This window comes from Capra hircus, chromosome 5 (assembly GCF_001704415.2).
Source record: "Capra hircus breed San Clemente chromosome 5, ASM170441v1, whole genome shotgun sequence".
NCBI classification, from domain to species: domain Eukaryota; kingdom Metazoa; phylum Chordata; class Mammalia; order Artiodactyla; family Bovidae; genus Capra; species Capra hircus.
In genome coordinates, this window is record NC_030812.1 from 41,944,662 (window position 1) to 41,963,527 (window position 18,866).

The window sequence follows — 18,866 nt, forward strand, 5'->3', positions numbered from 1 at the left end:
ATATTCTCTAGACAGGAAACACAAAAAGGGCATATAAACCTGAACCCAAAACAGTAAAGTAAATGGCAATGGGATCATACTTATCAATAATTACCCTAAACGTAAATGGGTTGAATGCCCCAACCAAAAGGCAAAGACTGGCTGAATGGATACAAAAACAAGACCCCTATATATGCTGCCTAGAAGAGACCCACCTCAAAACAAGGGACACATACAGACTGAAAGTAAAGGGCTGGAAAAAGATATTCCATGCAAATAGAGACCAAAATAAAGCAGGAGTAGTAATACTCATATCCAATAAAATAGACTTTAAAACAAAGGCTGTGAAAAGAGACAAAGAACGCCACTACATAATGATTAAAGGATCAATCCAAGAAGAAGATATAACAATTATAAATATATATGCACCCAACATAGGAGCACCACAATATGTAAGACAAATGCTAACAAGTATGACAGGGGAAATTAACAATAACACAATAATAGTTGGAGACTTTAATACCCCCACTAACATCTATGGACAGATCAACTAAACAGAAAATTAACAAAGAAACACAAACTTTAAATGATACAATAGACCAGTTAGACCTAATTGATATCTATGGGAAATTTCACCCCAAAACAATGAATTTCACCTTTTTCTCAAGTGCTTATGGAACCTTCTCCAGGATAGACCACATCCTGGGCCATAAATCTAACCTTGATAAATTTTTAAAAATCGAAATCATTCCAAGCAACTTTTCTGACCATAATGCATTAAGATTAGATCTCAACTACAGGAGAAAAACTATTAAAAATTCCAACATATGGAGGCTGAACAACACGCTTCTGAATAACCAACAAATCATGGAGGAAATCAAAAAAGAAATCAAAATATGCATAGAAACGAATGAAAATGAAAACACAACAACCCAAAACCTGTGGGACACCATAAAAGCAGTGCTTAGAGGAAACTTCGTAGGAATACAGGCATACCTCAAGAAACAAGAAAAAAAGTCAAATAAATAACCTAACTCTACACCTAAAGCAACTAGAAAAGGAAGAATTGGAGAACCCCAGAGTTAGTAGAAAGAAAGAAATCTTAAAAATTAGGGCAGAAATAAATGTAAAAGAAACAAAAGAGACCATAGCAAAATTCAACAAAGCCAAAAGCTGATTCTTTGAAAGGATAAATAAAATTGACAAACCATTAGCCAGACTCATCAAGAAACAAAGGGAGAAAAATCAAATCAATAAAATTAGAAATGAAAATGGAGAGATCACAACAGACAACACACAAATACAAAGGATCACAAGAGACTACTATCAGCAATTATATGCCAATAAAATGGACAACGTGGAAGAAATGGACAAATTCTTAGAAAAGTAAAACTTTCCAAAACTGAACCAGGAAGAAATAGAAAATCTTAACAGACCCATCACAAGCACGGAAATTGAAACTGTAATCAGAAATCTTCCAGCAAACAAAAGCCCAGGTCCAGACGGCTTCACAGCTGAATTCTACCAAAAATTTCGAGAAGAGCTAACACCTATCCTACTCAAACTCTTCCAGAAAATTTCAGAGGAAGGTAAACTTCCAAACTCATTCTATGAGGCCACCATCACCCTAATATCAAAACCTGACAAAGATGTCACAAAAAAAGAAAACTACAGGCCAATATCACTGATGAACATAGATGCAAAAATCCTCAACAAAATTCTAGCAATCAGAATCCAACAACACATTAAAAAGATCATACACCATGACCAAGTGGGCTTTATCCCAGGGATGCAAGGATTCTTCAATATCTGCAAATCAATGTAATTCACCACATTAACAAATTGAAAAATAAAAGCCATATGATTATCTCAATAGATGCAGAGAAGGCCTTTGACAAAATTCAACATCCATTTATAATAAAAACTCTCCAGAAAGCAGGAATAGAAGAAACATACCTCAACATAATAAAAGCTATATATGACAAACCCACAGCAAACATTATCCTCAATAGTGAAAAATTGAAAGCATTTCCCCTAAAGTCAGGAACAAGACAAGAGTGCCCACTTTCACCACTACTATTCAACATAGTTCTGGAAGTTTTGGCCACAGCAATCAGCAGAAAAAGAAATAAAAGGAATCCAAATTGGAAAAGAAGAAGTAAAACACTCACTGTTTGCAGATGACATGATCCTCTACATAGAAAACCCTAAAGACTCCACCAGAAAATTACTAGAGCTAATCAATGAATATAGTAAAGTTGCAGGATATAAAATCAACACACAGAAATCTCTTGCATTCCTATACACTAATAATGAGAAAGTAGAAAAAGAAATTAAGGAAACAATTCCATTCACCATTGCAACGAAAAGAATAAAATACTTAGGAATATATCTACCTAAAGAAACTAAAGACCTACATATAGAAAACTATAAAACACTGATGAAAGAAATCAAAGAGGACACTAATAGATGGAGAAATATACCATGTTCATGGATCGGAAGAATCAATATAGTGAAAATGAGTATAGTACCCAAAGCAATCTATAGATTCAATACAATCCCTATCAAGCTACCAGCGGTATTTTTCACAGAGCTAGAACAAATAATTTCACCATTTGTATGGAAATACAAAAAACCTCGAATAGCCAAAGCAATCTTAAGAAAGAAGAATGGAACTGGAGGAATCAACCTGCCTGACTTCAGGCTCTACTACAAAGCCACAGTCATCAAGACAGTATGGTACTGGCACAAAAATAGAAATATAGATCAATGGAACAAAATAGAAAGCCCAGAGATAAATCCACACACATATGGACACCTTATCTTTGACAAGGGAGGCAAGAATATACAATGGAGTAAAGACAATCTCTTTAACAAGTGGTGCTGGGAAAACTGGTCAACCACTTGTAAAAGAATGAAACTAGATCACTTTCTAACACCGTACACAAAAATAAACTCAAAATGGATTAAAGATCTAAATGTAAGACCAGAAACTATAAAACTCCTAGAGGAGAACATAGGCAAAACACTCTCCGACATAAATCACAGCAGGATCCTCTATGATCCACCACCCAGAATACTGGAAATAAAAGCAAAAATAAACAAATGGGATCTAATTAAAATTAAAACCTTCTGCACAACAAAGGAAACTATAAGCAAGGTGAAAAGACAGCCTTCTGAATGGGAGAAAATAATAGCAAATGAAGCAACTGACAAACAACTAATCTCAAAAATATACAAGCAACTTATGCAGCTCAATTCCAGAATAATAAACAACCCAATCAAAAAATGGGCCAACGAACTAAATAGACATTTCTCCAAAGAAGACATACGGATGGCTAACAAACACATGAAAAGATGCTCAACATCGCTCATTATCAGAGAAATGCAAATCAAAACCACAATGAGGTACCATTTCATGCCAGTCAGAATGGCAGCAATCCAAAAGACTACAAGCAATAAATGCTGGAGAAGGTGTGGAGAAAATGGGACCCTCCTTCACTGTTGGTGGGAATGCAAACTAGTACAGCCACTATGGAGAACAGTGTGGAGATTCCTTTAAAAATTGCAAATAGAACTGCCTTATGACCCAGCAATCCCACTTCTGGGCATACACACCGAGGAAACCAGAATTGAAAGAGACACGTGTACCCCAATGTTCATCTCAGCACTGTTTATAATAGCCAGGACATGGAAACAACCTAGATATCCATCAGCAGATGAATGGATAAGAAAGCTGTGGTACATATACACAATGGAGTATTACTCAGCCATTAAAAAGAATACATTTGAATCAGTTCTAATGAGGTGGATGAAACTGGAGCCTATTATACAGAGTGAAGTAAGCCAGAAAGAAAAACACCAATACAGTATACTAACACATATATATGGAATTTAGAAAGATGGTAATGATAACCCTGTATGCGAGACAGCAAAAGAGACACAGATGTATAGAACGGACTTTTGGACTCTGTGGGAGAGGGAGAGGGTGGGATGATTTGGGAGAATGGCATTGAAACATGTACACTATCATGTAAGAAATGAATCGCCAGTCTATGTTCGAATCAGGATACAGGATGCTTGGGGCTGGTGCATGGGGATGATCCAGAGAGATGATATGGAGTGGGAGGTGGAAGGGGGGTTCAGGATTGGGACCTCATGTACACCCGTGGTGGATTCATGTCAATGTATGGCAAAACCAATACAGTATTGTAAATCAAAATAAAGTAAAAATAAGAATTAAAAAATAATAATGACCTTATTTTTTTAAAAATTCCATATATTTTTATTAATCTTTGTGACCAGTTTGGTTTTGTATTTTTATATTGTATTTTTAAGAGTCTAACCTCTATTCTAGGTTTTTAATCTTTGATTTTTTATATTTGTTATCAGAATCTAATCTTCAGTATACATTTGCACATAGGGATTTGATTACTGACTTAATTGTACTCTTTTTTGACACTCCGTTTTCTTTTCCTGGTCACGTCTGTCTCCCCACTCCCTCTTCTCTTCTCTGTGAATCTCTCTGGGTGTTCCTGGCTGTGCAGAGTTCTTTCACCATTAACCTCGGGGTTTTACCTTAAGTGCTGTATGGATGGAAAAGTCTCAAGGCTACTGTAAGAGGAGGACCAAAGCCCAGAGGCGAGAGGCTCAACTCCAGGACTTTAGAACATCAGACAACTCCTGTCTCTAGGGAGCATTAATAGACAAGAGCCCACCCAAAAGTCTCCATCAGTTCAGTTCAGTTCAGTCGCTCAGTCATGTCCGACTCTTTGTGACCCCATGAATCGCAGCACACCAGGCCTCCATGTCCATCACCAACTCCCAGAGTTTACTCAGACTCATGTCCATCGAGTCAGTGATGCCATCCATCCATCTCTTTCTCTGTCGTCCCCTTCTCCTCCTGCCCCCAGTTCCTCCCAGCATCAGGGTCTTTTCCAATGAGTCAACTCTTCGCATGAGGTGGCCAAAGTACTGGAGTTTCAGCTTTAGCATCATTCCTTCCAAAGAAATCCCAGGGCTGATCTTCTTCAGAATGGACTGGTTGGATCTCCTTGCAGTCCAAGGGACTCTCAAGAGTCTTCTCCAACACCACAGTTCAAAAGCATCAATTCTTCGGTGCTCAGCCTTCTTCACAGTCCAACTCTCACGTCCATACATGACCACTGGAAAAAACATAGCCTTGACTAGATGGACCTTTGTTGGCAAAGTAATGTCTCTGCTCTTCAACATACATACACTGAAACCAGGCTCCTCCCAAGAGATAGCAAATTCCAATGAAAGACACACCATACTAATTCTCCAGTAAAACAGGAACACAACCCTGAACAATAAAAGATGGGATGCCCAAAGCCATACCAAACCCATATACAACCAAAAGTCACTATTGGACACGTCACTGCACTCCAGGGAGAAGAGATCCAGCTCCACCCACATGAACACAGACACAAGTTCCCCCAACCAGGAAACCTTGAGAAGCCACTGATCCAACCCCTACCATAAGAGGCAGACTCCACAATTAAGTGGAACCACAACCTTCTAGCCTGTAGAAAGGACATCCCAAACACAGCAATCTAATCAAAATGAAAAGGCAGAGATATATCCAGCAGCTGAAGGAACATGATAGTTCAGTTCAGTTCTGTTCAGTTGCTCAGTCGTGTTCAAATCTTTGCAACCCCATGAACCAGAACACACCAGTCCTCCCTGTCCATAACTAACTCCTGGAGTTTACCCAAACTCATGTCCATTGAGTAGGTGATGCCATCTAACCATCTCACCCTCTGTCATCCCCTTTTCCTTCTGCCTTCAATCTTTCCCAACATCAGGGTCTTTTCAAATGAGTCAGCTCTTGACATCAGGTGGCCAAAATATTGGAGTTTCAGCCTCAACATCAGTCCTTCCAGTGAACACCCAGGACTGATTTCCTTTAGGATAGACTGGTTGGATCTCCTTGCAGTCCAAGGGACTCTCAAGAGTCTTCTCCAACACCACAGTTCAAAAGCATCAATTCTTCAATGCTCAGCTTTCTTCACAGTCAAACTCTCACATCCATACATGACTACTGGAAAAACCATAGCTTTGACTAGACGGACCTTTGTTGACAAAGTAATGTTTCTGCTTTTTAATATGCTGTATAGGTTGGTCATAACTTTCCTTCCAAGGAGTAAGCACCTTTTAATTTCATGGCTGCAATCACCATGTGCAGTGATTTTGGAACCCAAAAAAATAAAGTCAGCCACTGTTTCTACTGTTTCCCCATCTATTTGCTGTGAAGTGATGGGACCAGATGCCATGATCTTCGTTTTCTGAATGTTGAGCTTTAAGCCTACTTTTTCACTCTCCTCTTTCACTCTCATCAATAAGCTCTTTAGTTCTTCACTTTGTGCCATAAGGGTGGTGTCATCTGCATATCTGAGGTTATTGATATTTCTCCCAGCAATCTTGATTCCAGCTTGTGCTTCATCCAGCCCAGCATTTCTCATGATATACTCTGCTGCTAAGTTACTTCAGTTGTGTCCAACTCTGTGCGACCCCATAGACAGTAGCCCACCAGACTCCACCATCCCTGGGATTCTCCAGGCAAGAGCACTGGAGTGAGTTGCCATTTCCTTCTCCAATGCAGGAAAGTGAAAAAGTGAAAGTGAAGTTTCTCAGTCATGTCTGACTCTTAGCATCCCTATGGATTGTAGCCTACCAGGCTCCTCTGTCCACCGGATTATCCAGGCAAGAATACTAGAGTGGGTTGCCATGATATACCCTGCATATAAGTTAAATAAGCAGGGTGACAATATACAGCCTTCACATACTCCTTTTCCTATTCAGAACCAGTCTGTTGTTCCATGTCCAGTTCTAATTGTTGCTTCCTGACCTGCATATAGGTTTCTCAAGAGCCAGGTCAGGTGGCCTAGTATTCTCATCTCTTTCAGAATTTTCCACAGTTTATTGTGATCCACACAGTCAAAGGTTTTGGCATAGTCAATAAAGCAGAAATAGATGTTTTTCTGGAATGCTCTTGCTCTTTTGATGATCCAGCGAATGCTGACAATTTGATCTCTGGTTCCTCTGCCTTTTCTAAAACCAGCTTGAACATCTGGAAGTTCATGGTTCAAACCCACCAAACCAAACAAAATAGGAGGAGATAGGAAGTCCACCTGAAAAGTAATTCAGAACAATGACAATAAAGATGACCCAAAGTCCTGAAAATAAAATGGAGTTACAGATAAATAGACTAGAGTCCAGGATTGAGAAGATGCAAGAAATGGACCTAGAAGAAGGATTGAGAAGATTCAAGGACCTAGAAGAAATAAAGAAGAGTCATTCAATAATGAAAAATGAAATCACTGAGATTAAAAATACTCTGGAGGGAGCCAACAGTGGAATAACTGAGGCAAAAGAGAGGATAAGTGAGGTGGAAGATAGAATGGTGGAAGTAAAGGAAGCAGAGAAGAAAAAAAAGTAAAAAGAAATGAAGACAATCTCACAGACCTCTGGGACAATTTTAAATGCCCCAACATTTGAAACATAGGTGTCCCAGAAGAAGAAGACAAAAAGAAAGGCCATAAGAAAATACTGGAGGAGATAATAATCAAAAACTTCCCTAAAATGGGAAAGGAAATAGCCACCCAAGTCCAATAAACCAAGAGAGTTCCAAACAGGATAAACCCAAGGTGAAACACCCCAAGGCACATATTAATCAATCTAATGAAAATGAAACATAAAGAGCAATTATTAAAAGCAACAAGGGAAAACCAAGAAACAATGCACAAAGGGATCCCCATAAGGATAAGAGCTGATCTTTCAATAGAAATTCTTCAGCCAGAAGGCACTAATAAGACATACATGAAGTGATGAAAGAGAAAAACCTAAAACCAAGCTTACTATAACTAGCAAGGATCTCATTCAGATATGAAGGAAAAATCAAAAGTTTTAGAGACAAGCAAAAGCTGAGAGAATTCAGCACTACCAAACTAGCTCTTCAACAAATGCTAAAGGATCTTCTCTAGACAGGAAACACAGAAAAGGGCTATAAAAATGAATCCAAAGCAACAAAGTAAATGATAATGTGTTCATTCAGTTTAGTTCAGTTCAGTCACTCAGTCATGTCCGACTCTTTGCGACCCCATGAATCACAGCATGCCAGGCCTCCCTGTCCATCACCAACTCCCGGAGTTCACTCCATTGAGTCAGTGATGCCATCCAGCCATCTCATCCTCTGTCATCCCCTTCTCGTCCTGCCCCCAATCCCTCCCAGCATCAGAGTCTTTTCCAATGAGTCAACTCTTCACATGAGGTGGCCAAAGTACTGGACTTTCAGCTTTAGCATCATTCCTTCCAAAGAAATCCCAGGGTTGATCTCCTTCAGAATGGGCTGGTTGGATCTCCTTGCAGTCCAAGGGACTCTCATATTTATCAATAATTATCTTAAGTGTAAATGGGTTAAATGCTCCAACCAAAAGACAAATTCTAACCAAATGGATACAAAAAAAGACCCCTATATATGCTCTCTACAAGTGACCCACCTTAAACCTAGGGGCACATACAGACTGAAAGGGAGGGGCATAAAAAGGATGTTTCATGCAAATAGAGACAAAAAGAAAGCAGGAATAGCAATATTCATATCAGATAAAATAGACTCTGAAATGACCATGATAAGAGACAAAGTAGGACACCAGATAATAATCAAGGAAACAATCAAAGAAGATGTAACAATTAGCAACATATATGCACCCAACATAGGAGCGCCTCAATATGCAGTGAAATGAAAGTGGCTCAGTCTTGCCTGACTCTTTGTGACACCGTGAACTATACAGTCAATATAATTCTCTAGGCCAGAGTACTGGAGTGGGTAGTTTTTCCCTTCTCCAGGGTATCTTTCCAACCCAAGGACTGAACCCAGGTCTCCCTCGTTGCAGGCAGATATTTTTACCAGCCACAAGGGAAGCGCAATATGTAATGCGAATGCTAACAAGTATGAAAGGGGAAATTAACCGTAACAATAACAGTGGGGGACTTCAATGCCACACTCACACCAATGGATAGATCAACCGAACAGAAAATTAGCAAAGAAACACAAGCTTTAATTAGTACAGTGGACCACTTAGACCTAATTAATACCTATAGGGCATTTCAGCCAAAAACAATGGATTGCACCTTTTCCTCAAATGCACACAGAACATTCTCCAGGATAGATCCCATCCTGGGCCACAAATCTAGCCCTAGTAAATTAAAAAAAAATTTTTTTTTTAAATCATTTCAAGCATCTTTTCTGATCACAATGCAGTAACATTAGATATCAACTACAGGGGGAAAACTGTAAAAAATACATACATTTGGAGACTAAGCAACATGCTTCTGAATAACCAACAGATCACAGAAGAAATCAAAATATGCATAGAAACAAGTGAAAATGAAAACACAATAACCCAAAACCTATGGGATTCAGTAAAAGCAATGCTAAGAGAGAGCTTTATAGCAATACAAGCCTACCTCAAGAAATGAGAAACATTAAATAACCAACCTAACTTTACACCTAAAGCAACTATAAAAGGAAGAACAGAAAAACCTCAAAGTTAGTAGAAGGAAAGAAATCATAAAAATCAGTGCAGAAATAAGTGAAAAAGAAACAAAGGAGACTATAGGAAAGATCAACAAAACTAAAAGCTGCTTCTTTGAGAATAGAAATAAAATAGACAAACCATTAGCCTGACTCATCAAGGAAAAAAGGGAGAAGAACCAGATCAATAAAATTAGAAATGAAAATGGAAGAATCACAACAGACAACACAAAACTACAAAAGATCATAAGAGACAACTATGACAACTATATGCCAGTAAAATGGAGAACTTAGAAGAAATGGACAAATTCTTGGAAAAGTGTAACATTCCAAAAATGAACCAGGAATAAATACATAATCTGAACAGACCAATCACAAGCAATGAAATCAAAACTGCAATCAAAAATCTTCCAACAAGAGAACAAGATGGAGGAGGAGTAGGTGGACCTGGAGTAGATGGATTTGGAGAGACATGTATCTCTCTCCACGGACACATCAGGAATGCACGTTCAGACACAGAAGTGCATGCATGGAGAACACCAGTTGAGAGCGAACAGGAGTACCTGATCAGCAGAAAAGAATATATAGAACCAAGAAAAACTCAGATGGATGAAAGGACTAGGGGAAAAAACAGGAGTGTTGCTAGAACTGGACCTGCCCTCAGAGGATTGGGGAACTGGAAGAGGGGTCGGATCCCTACATTGGGGCAATTGTCTGAGTCAGAGGAGAAACATTTAAGGCTAAGAGCAAAACAGCTGATCTCTGGCAGCCTAAATGGAATGAGAATTAGACAGACCTTGCCACAATCATACATACCTTGGACAGAGATGCAGGTCCCCTACAAGGTGCAGTGGCTGGGAGCTAGAACTTAGGGATTGTGGAGCAATCCCAGGGTGAGGGATGCCGTTGACTGCAGAGAGTCAGACGAAGGGGACATGAGGAAAGAGATTGTGGTGGGAAATGCCTGTGGAGGAAAGCCAGGCAGCCATGGAAGCAAGGTGATACTGCTGAGTCACGTGTATGGGATGGAGCCATCACCATAACCTCTCTCTTCCCACATACCAGCACCTGGTGGTTGAACAATAGAGAGGCTGGCCCATCAAACACCTGACACACTGAACTACAGAGTAGGACCCCACCCAGGGAGCCCCTTTAGGTACCTGAGGCACTGATCTACAGAGTAGGAAGTCAGCCAGAGGGGCCCCTCTATGTGCCTGACGTGTTGAACAGCAGAGAAGGACCCCAGGCAAGAGAGCCCTCTAAGTGCCTGCACAGTCGGAGCTATGGAGAAAGGCTAGCCAAAGAGGCCTTCTGATCGCCAGTGACCAGAGGCTCAGGAAAAAGACTGTGATAGGGCCACATAACTCCTGTGGCTGAGGCGGTCTGCGTCCCTGCATGCTTGGTACTGAGAGGGTAACAGGCAGGAAGGCCAGGAGTCTCCAAAAGAAGGAAATAGCCTGCAAGTGTCAGACATTTTTATCTCTCTTAAGCAGCAGGTGGAAACAAACTAGCGATATTTTTTCCTTCTCTATACAAATTTAAAAGGAGGTTTCTCTTAAAATACTGTGTTGCCATAATGACACCTGGTTTCACCTGAAGCTAACTATTCTCAAACCTAGAGATAACCAATGCCTTTTTCTTATGGAAATGTTTGTCTTAAGCTATGCTAATGTACTATGCATTCACCCCAAACACTACTTGACAAACCAGTATGTTATACTGATATTGTTCTTCTAATCTATGTAAATGAAACTATTTGTATGGTGATCTGCCCTTCTTCAAGATTCAAGTTAATCATTTTATGGCCCAGGATGAACCATTTGGTGCCAAGATTATCCCAAAATGCATCTTATGGGTGAGGGGCCTGGTGCCATTCTGAGTTTTAAGACATTCCTTTCTTTCATTAACAGACTGCTAGGGGCTTCCCCGGTGGCTCAGAGGTTAAAGCGGATGCCAGCAATGTGGGAGACCTGGGTTCAATCCCTGGGTCAGGAAGATCCCTTGGAGAAGGAAATGGCAACCCATTCCAGTACTCTTGCCTGGAGAATCCCATGGACAGAGGAACCTGGTGGGCTACAGTCCACGGGGTCACTAAGAGTCGAACACGACTGAGCAACTTCACTTTCACAGTGACTATATAACATCCAGCTGAAGACTAGCAGGGGGGTACTCTTTCTGCCCCTTTCTGATGCCTATGTCAGAAGCTCTCTCTATCTCCTTTATACTTTAATAAAACTTTATTACACAAAAGCTCTGAGTGATCAAGCCTCGTCTCTGGCCCCGGATTGGATTCTTCTCCAGGGGCCAAGAATCCCAGCGTCTTTGAGTGATTCAACAACAACCTTTCAGTACCTCCAGGGTCCCCATGACCCAAGCAGCTACACCATCTTCATGCTCAACCTTCACAGGGGCAGAGCTGCAACAGGCAAAAAAAATGTTGCTGTGGGGTCGCGTTGGTCATGTCCAACTCTTTGTGACCCTGTGGACTGTGGCCTGCCAGGCATCTCTGTCAGGGGGGTTCTCCAGGCAAGAATACTGAAGTATGTTGGCAAATACTGGCTGCCATACCCTTCTAGAGCACTATATTTCCTACTGCCCTAGCAGCCCATTCCCTTGAGTACCTTGTGCTGCCAGAACCTCCGTGACCTAAAGAGCTGCACCACCTCTGAACCTGGCCCTCACTGGGGCAGGCCCAAGTGCTCCAGGGCAGCCTCAGGAGCAAACCCCAGTGGGCAGCCCACATGCAGAAGTGGAAATAAAACCACAATCAAAACTCAGGGGTAGTGCAGCAAAGGAAGAAGACCCAAAACCTTGTCACCAGCTGTACAAGCTGCAGATTAAACCTGCACAATCAACTAGGCAGACTCTGTGTCTACAGAATATATAAAAGGATATTGAGCCCTCCCACAAAAGAACATGCACTAGTTCTGATAGCTATGGACATTGGAGGCAAGAATACACAGGAGTAGGACCAGATTAGAATCTGAGCTGACCCAACAGTAGGTCCAAAGATCAGTACAGTGTTGGAGGGCATCCTAGGGAGGTGACATGGACTGTGACTCCCAGCGAGGGAAGGATCCTGACAACAGTGACTCAAGAAAAACATTTATTATTCTTGTTTTGACTTGTTCTGTAGTTTCTTGGATTCTTATTTTCTTTTCTCTTTTTTTACTCCCTCTGTTGCAGTTGTCGGTTTTATTGCCACTATGAAGTCTAATTAAGCTTTTGAGTTTTTTTTTTTCCTCAATCACACTTTTTATTATCACTATAAACCTTGCCTCTATGTTGGGCTTTTGCAGTTCTGTGGAGTTCTCCTTTTTTTTTTTTTTTTCATTCCTCTTCCCTTTTTTCTTTTTTCTTTCTTTTTATTATAACTTTTATAGATCTATTATTATTTTTCTACATTTATTCCTTTCTTTGTTTTTCCTACTGTTCTCCCCTTGCAGTTAATCTTTAATGTATATAAATCTTCTTTATCTACCTCTCTTTAGCTTTGCATATCTATTCTTTCTTTCCTTTCTCTCCTTTCTTCTCAACATATTTGTTAGTTTTGTTTTCATTGGCACTTGGCAACGGTGCTGTTGGCACTTGGTGCCGACTTGAAACTACCTGAAAAAGGTGCCACTTGGCACCTTGCTTTAGTTTTGCTTTCCAGCTTGTACTTCAGTTAGTTTTGTTCATAACTGGTAGATATAATTTTTGGCTTCTTTTGTTCTCTGGGTCAATCTCTTGTACTTTATTGGACAGTTTTGATTTTGCTTATGGATATTTATGTATATGTGTATATTCCATTATTTTAATTATAGGTTGCCTGATTTTGTAACTGTCATTTGTCTGGGGTTCATCTTTGGTTTCTCGTTTATGGGTATTTGTTTTAATCTCACTTAATATCATAACAGACCACTTGTGGAATCCTCATTCCTGACCAGAGATTAAGTCCTGAGTGTTTGAAGTGGGATCACTGACTCCAAGACCCTAGACTACCAGAGAACTAACTGTAGGGGGAAGTATCAGATAGTGAGAACTCCCACAAAGGAAAACACCCATAGGGGGAAGTATCAAATAGTGAGAACTCCCACAAAGGAAAACACTTGAATACAAGACCTGGCATTCCCCAAGCACTAGGAGCACCCTATGCAGAACACCTCATCCAAACAACAACAAACAAAACAACAATGTAACTGAATCATCAACAGACAGGATTACCACCATATTCAGCCTTGCCCATCAGAGGATAAACAAACAAACAAACAAAATTCAGCATAAATCTCACCCCATACTAAGCTTACACAAACAACTGCATCAACCTTAGCAGGGAAGAAATCAAAAGGAACAAAGAATTCAACCTTGAGGCCTGGATAAAGGAGACCTCAAACACAATAAGTTTAAAAATATAATGAAAAGGTAGAGAAATACTGCACAAATAAAGGAACAAACTAGAAACAAAGAAGTCCAAATAAATGAAGAGGAAATAGGCAAACTACCTGAAAAAGAATTCAGAATAATGATAATAAAGATGATCAAAACATTGAAAGCAGAATGGAGAAAATGCAAGAATCAATTAACAAACACCTAGGACAATTAAAGAATAAATAGAATACTGAAATTAAGGCTACTCTACAAAGAATCAATAGCAGAATATCTGAAGTAGAAGAATGAATTGGTGACCTGGAACATAAAAGAAGAAGGAGTCAGTGGAAATAACTTCTGAAGAGGAGAATAAAGTAAAAAGAATGAAAAGAACTGAGGACAATCTCGGAGACCTTGGGGACAACATCAAATGCACCAACATTCAAATTATAGGAGTCCCTGACGAGAAAAAAGCAAGGGTATGAGAAAAATTTTGAAGAGATTATAGTTGAAAATTTTCCCAACATGGAAAAGGAAATAGTCAATCAAGTCCAAGAGGTGCAAAGAGTCCCATACAGGATAAACCCAAGGAGAAACACACCAAGACACATACTAATCAAGTTAACAAAGATTAAACACAAAGAAAGAATATTAAAAGAAGCAAGGGAAAAGCAACACATAGCATACAAGGGAAAGGCCTTACATTTAAAAGCTGATCTCTCAGCAGAAACTCTGCAGGCCAGAAAGGAATAGCAGGATATATTTAAAGTACTGAAAGGGAAAAATCTACAACCAAGATTACTCTACCTGACAAGGACCTCATTCAAAATTGATGGAGAAATCAAAAGCTTTTCAAACAAGCAAAAGTTAAGAGAATTTACTACCACCAAACCAGCATTGCAACAAATGTTAAATTGACTTATACAGTCACGATATAGAAGAGAAGAAAGATATCTACAAAATCAAACTACAAACAATTTGGAAAATGCCAGTAGGAACATCAGTTCAGTTCAGTTCAGTTCAATCCAGTAGCTCAGTTATGTCCAACTCTTTGCGACCCCATGGACTGCAGCATACCAGGCTTCCCTGTCCATCACCAACTCCCAGAGCCTACTCAAATTCATGTCCATTGACTGGGTGATGCCATCCAATGATCTCATCCTCTGCCATCCCCTTCTTTTCCCACCCTCAATCTTTTCCAGCATCAGGGTCTTTTCAAATGAGTCAGTTCTTCACATTAATAACCCCTATCAAATTACCAATGGCATTTTTCAGAGAACAAGAAGAAAAATTTTCACATTGTGTATGGAAACACAAAAGACCCTGAATAGCCAAAGCAATCTTGAGAAAGAAAAATGGAGCTGAAAGAATAAATCTTTCTGACTTCATAATAAACTACAAAGCTAAAGTTATCAAGGCAGTATGGGTGCTGGTAAAAGAAAAAAAAGCACGAATATAGACCAATGGAATAAGGTAGAAAGTCCAGAGATAAACTCACTCACCTATGGGTACCTTATCTTTGACAAAGGAGGTAAGAATATACAATGGAGGGAGATGGCTTCAAGATGGTGGAGGAATAAGATGACACCACCTTCTCCCCCACAAATAAACCAAAAAATCATCTGTACGTGGAACAATTCCCACATGATATCTTCTGAACACTGTCAGAGGACCCCAGAAGTCCAGAAGGGCAAACCAATCTCCTCGGAATGAAGTAGGACAAAAGATAAAGACAAAAGGGGAGACAAAGGATTTCAGAATGGGGACACTTGTCCCAGCAAGGAAGTCACAAAGTAGGAGAATTTCTAAACAATAAGAAACCCCCTCACAGGTGGGATCAGCAGGGAACTTTGGATCCTCAGAGGAAAGCACGAGGCAAAGCAGAGAAAATGCACTACAGAGACTGTGCCAAACAGCAATTTCCAGCTAAGAAATGGCTCACATACTTGCATTCACCTGCAGCAAGTTGGGGCTGGGTGTGGAGGCTTAGGCTTCAGGGGCTGGTCATCAGGGAGAGGACTGGGGCTAACTGCTATGAAGATAATATGAAAAAAAAAAAAAAAAAGGAAAATCCATTGGGCCACCAGAGAAACAAAAGAACATTCCATGGGAAGGCCCTAGCACAGTACTCTAAGTCTGCTTATGCCCACAGAACAAAGGACCATACTCTAGTGACTACCAAAATGGGGCAAGCTGGCTATGGTCTATGGCCCCAGAGACAATCTGGGAAGCAGGCACATGATTGTCAGCAGCAGAAGGCAAGGTGCCAGTACAGTCAGCTCAAGAGATTGTGACTACTGCCAAGCTATGAAAATCCACGGATTGCCACCTACATCTTCCTGGGATTTTTAGCGGCTTATCACTGTCGAAAGTGTCACAGTCTGGGTCCAACTCCTTTTTGGAAACACATAACTCACCTCAGGCTGAGGTGAACCTCCATGTGGCCCAGCCACAGCACTCCCCACATACTCCAGCAGTATTTTCAGTATTCCTCCCTCTCTACAGGGCAACTGAGCAAGTGAGCCCGAAGAAGAAGCCACTTTTATCTCCTATGTCAGGGCAGAGATCAGACACTGGACAGAGACTTTCAAGGAGAGGTGGGGCAAAAATCAAAGCAAAAGCATGAGCAAAAGAAAGAACAGTGGCAGGTGCAGCAGTTTAAATTCCCACAATTAATCTGAGGCTATGCACTTTAGAGTCAAATGTAGACTTTAAGAGAAATTACAAGCTGGAGCAAGGGAAGAACTGAGTCTGAACTGACTCCACACTGCCCATAACAGGTCCAGAGAGCTTCCTAGATATATTGGAAGACTTTCTGAATAGGCAATAATACTGGAGCAGGAAAACAGAGGAATCACTCAGATGTCCCTCTCACTACCACTCTATATATACTCCCCACCCATATTTTTTTATTTTTAAAATACTGTCCTCCCTTTTTTTCTCATATTATCTAATAGGGTTCTTTATTATTTCTTTAATTTTTATTTTTATGTTACTTTTATCTTTAAAATACATTATTTTAAAAATAAATTCTATATATTTTCTATTCAATGTTTTTTTATTTTATATTTTTGAGAGTCTGTTTTTTCTAGGTTTTTTATTTTTTATTTTCAATATTTTGTATTCAGTTTTGTACCTTTGAGAGTCTAATTTTTCACTTAAGGGTTTGATTATTGCCTTGATTGCTCTCTTCTCTTTTCACTCTTCCTATTCACCTTCTCATCCTTTCTTCTCCTTTTCTTCTTCTGTTCTCTATATAAGCCTGTGAATCTCTCTAGGTGTTTTTGGCTGTTGAGTTGTTTCACCATTAATATGGGAGTTTTCTCTTCTGTGCTGTATTGCCTGAGAAGTCTTGGTATTACTCTAAGAGGTTGGGCCTGAATCCCAGAGGTAGGTGACTCAACTCCAGGACCATGTAATAGACGAGAGCCTGCCCAAAGGCATACATCTCATCACTGAGACCAAGCTCCAGCCAAGAGCCAGTAAGCTCCAGTGCAGGACACCCCATACCAATCCTTCAGCAAAGCAGGAGCACAAACCTCCACATTAGTAGGCAGACTGCCAAAAGTCATACCAAACCCATAGATACCCCAAAACACATTACGGCACACAGCACTGCCCTACACAGAGACTAGATTCAGCTCCATCCACCAAAACACAGGCACAAGCCCACTCCCTTCCCCAACCAGGAAACCTTTAAAAGGCACTAGTTCAACTGCACCACAGGGGGCAGACTTCACAATTAAGAGGAGCTAGGACCTTCAATGGGCTTCGCTGGTGGCTCAGAGGTTAAAGTGTCTGCCTGGAATGCGGGAGACCCGGGTTCAATCCCTGGGTCAGGAAGATCCCCTGGAGAAGGAAATGGCAACACACTCCAGTACTCTTGCCTGGAGAATCCCATGGAGGGAGGAGCCTGGTAGGCTACAGTCCATGGGGTTGCAAAGAGTCAGACACGACTGAGCGACTTTACTTTACTTACTTAGGACCTTCAATAGCTACATAGTTCTGATAGGACTATCATATCATAGTTCCATAGGACTGGTGCTGAAGCTGAAGCTCCAATACTTTGGCCACTTGATGTGAAGAACTGACTCACTGGAAAAGACCCTGATGCTGGGGAAGATTGAATGCAGGAGAAGGGGATGACAGAGGATGAGATGGTTGGATGGCATCACTGACTCGACGGGCATTAGTTTGAGCAAGCTCTGGGAGTTGGTGATGGACAGGGAAGCCCGGCATGCTGCAGTCCAAGGGATCACAAAGAGTCGGACACAGTTGACTAAGTGACTGAACTGAACTGAACTGAACTGATGACCTTCCAGCCTGCAGAAAGGAGGTTCCAAATATAGTAAATTAAACAAAATGAAAAGACAAGAAATTTGCAGCAGATAAAGGAATATGGTAAAAAAAAAAAAAAAAAAAACCGCAAGACCAAACAATGAGGAGGAAATAGGTAGTCTACCTGAAAGAGAATTCAGAGAAATGATAGTAAAGATAATCCAAAATCTTCAAAACAAAATGGAGGCACAGATAAATAGGCTGGAGGCACAGATCAAGATGATGCAAGAAATGTTCAATAAGGACACAGAAGAATTAAAGACTAAACAATCAGCAATGAACAGCACACTAAATGAGATTAAAAATACACTAGAGGGAACCAGCAGTAGAGTAACTGAATCAGAAGAATGGATAAGTAAGCTGGAAGATACAATGGTATCTTCTATACAATGGTAGAAACTGAAGCAGAGCAGAATAAAGGAAAAAAACATAAACAGAAATGAGGACAGCCTCAGAGACCTCTGGGACAAAAGTAAATGGTGTAACATTTGAATCATAGGTGTCCCAGAAGAAGACAAAAGCAAATGTCATAAGAAAATATTTGAGGAGATTATAATAGAACATGTCCCTAAAATGGGAGGGAAATAGCGACTCAGGTCCAGGAAACCCAGAGAGTCCCATACAGGATAAACCCAAGGAGAAACAC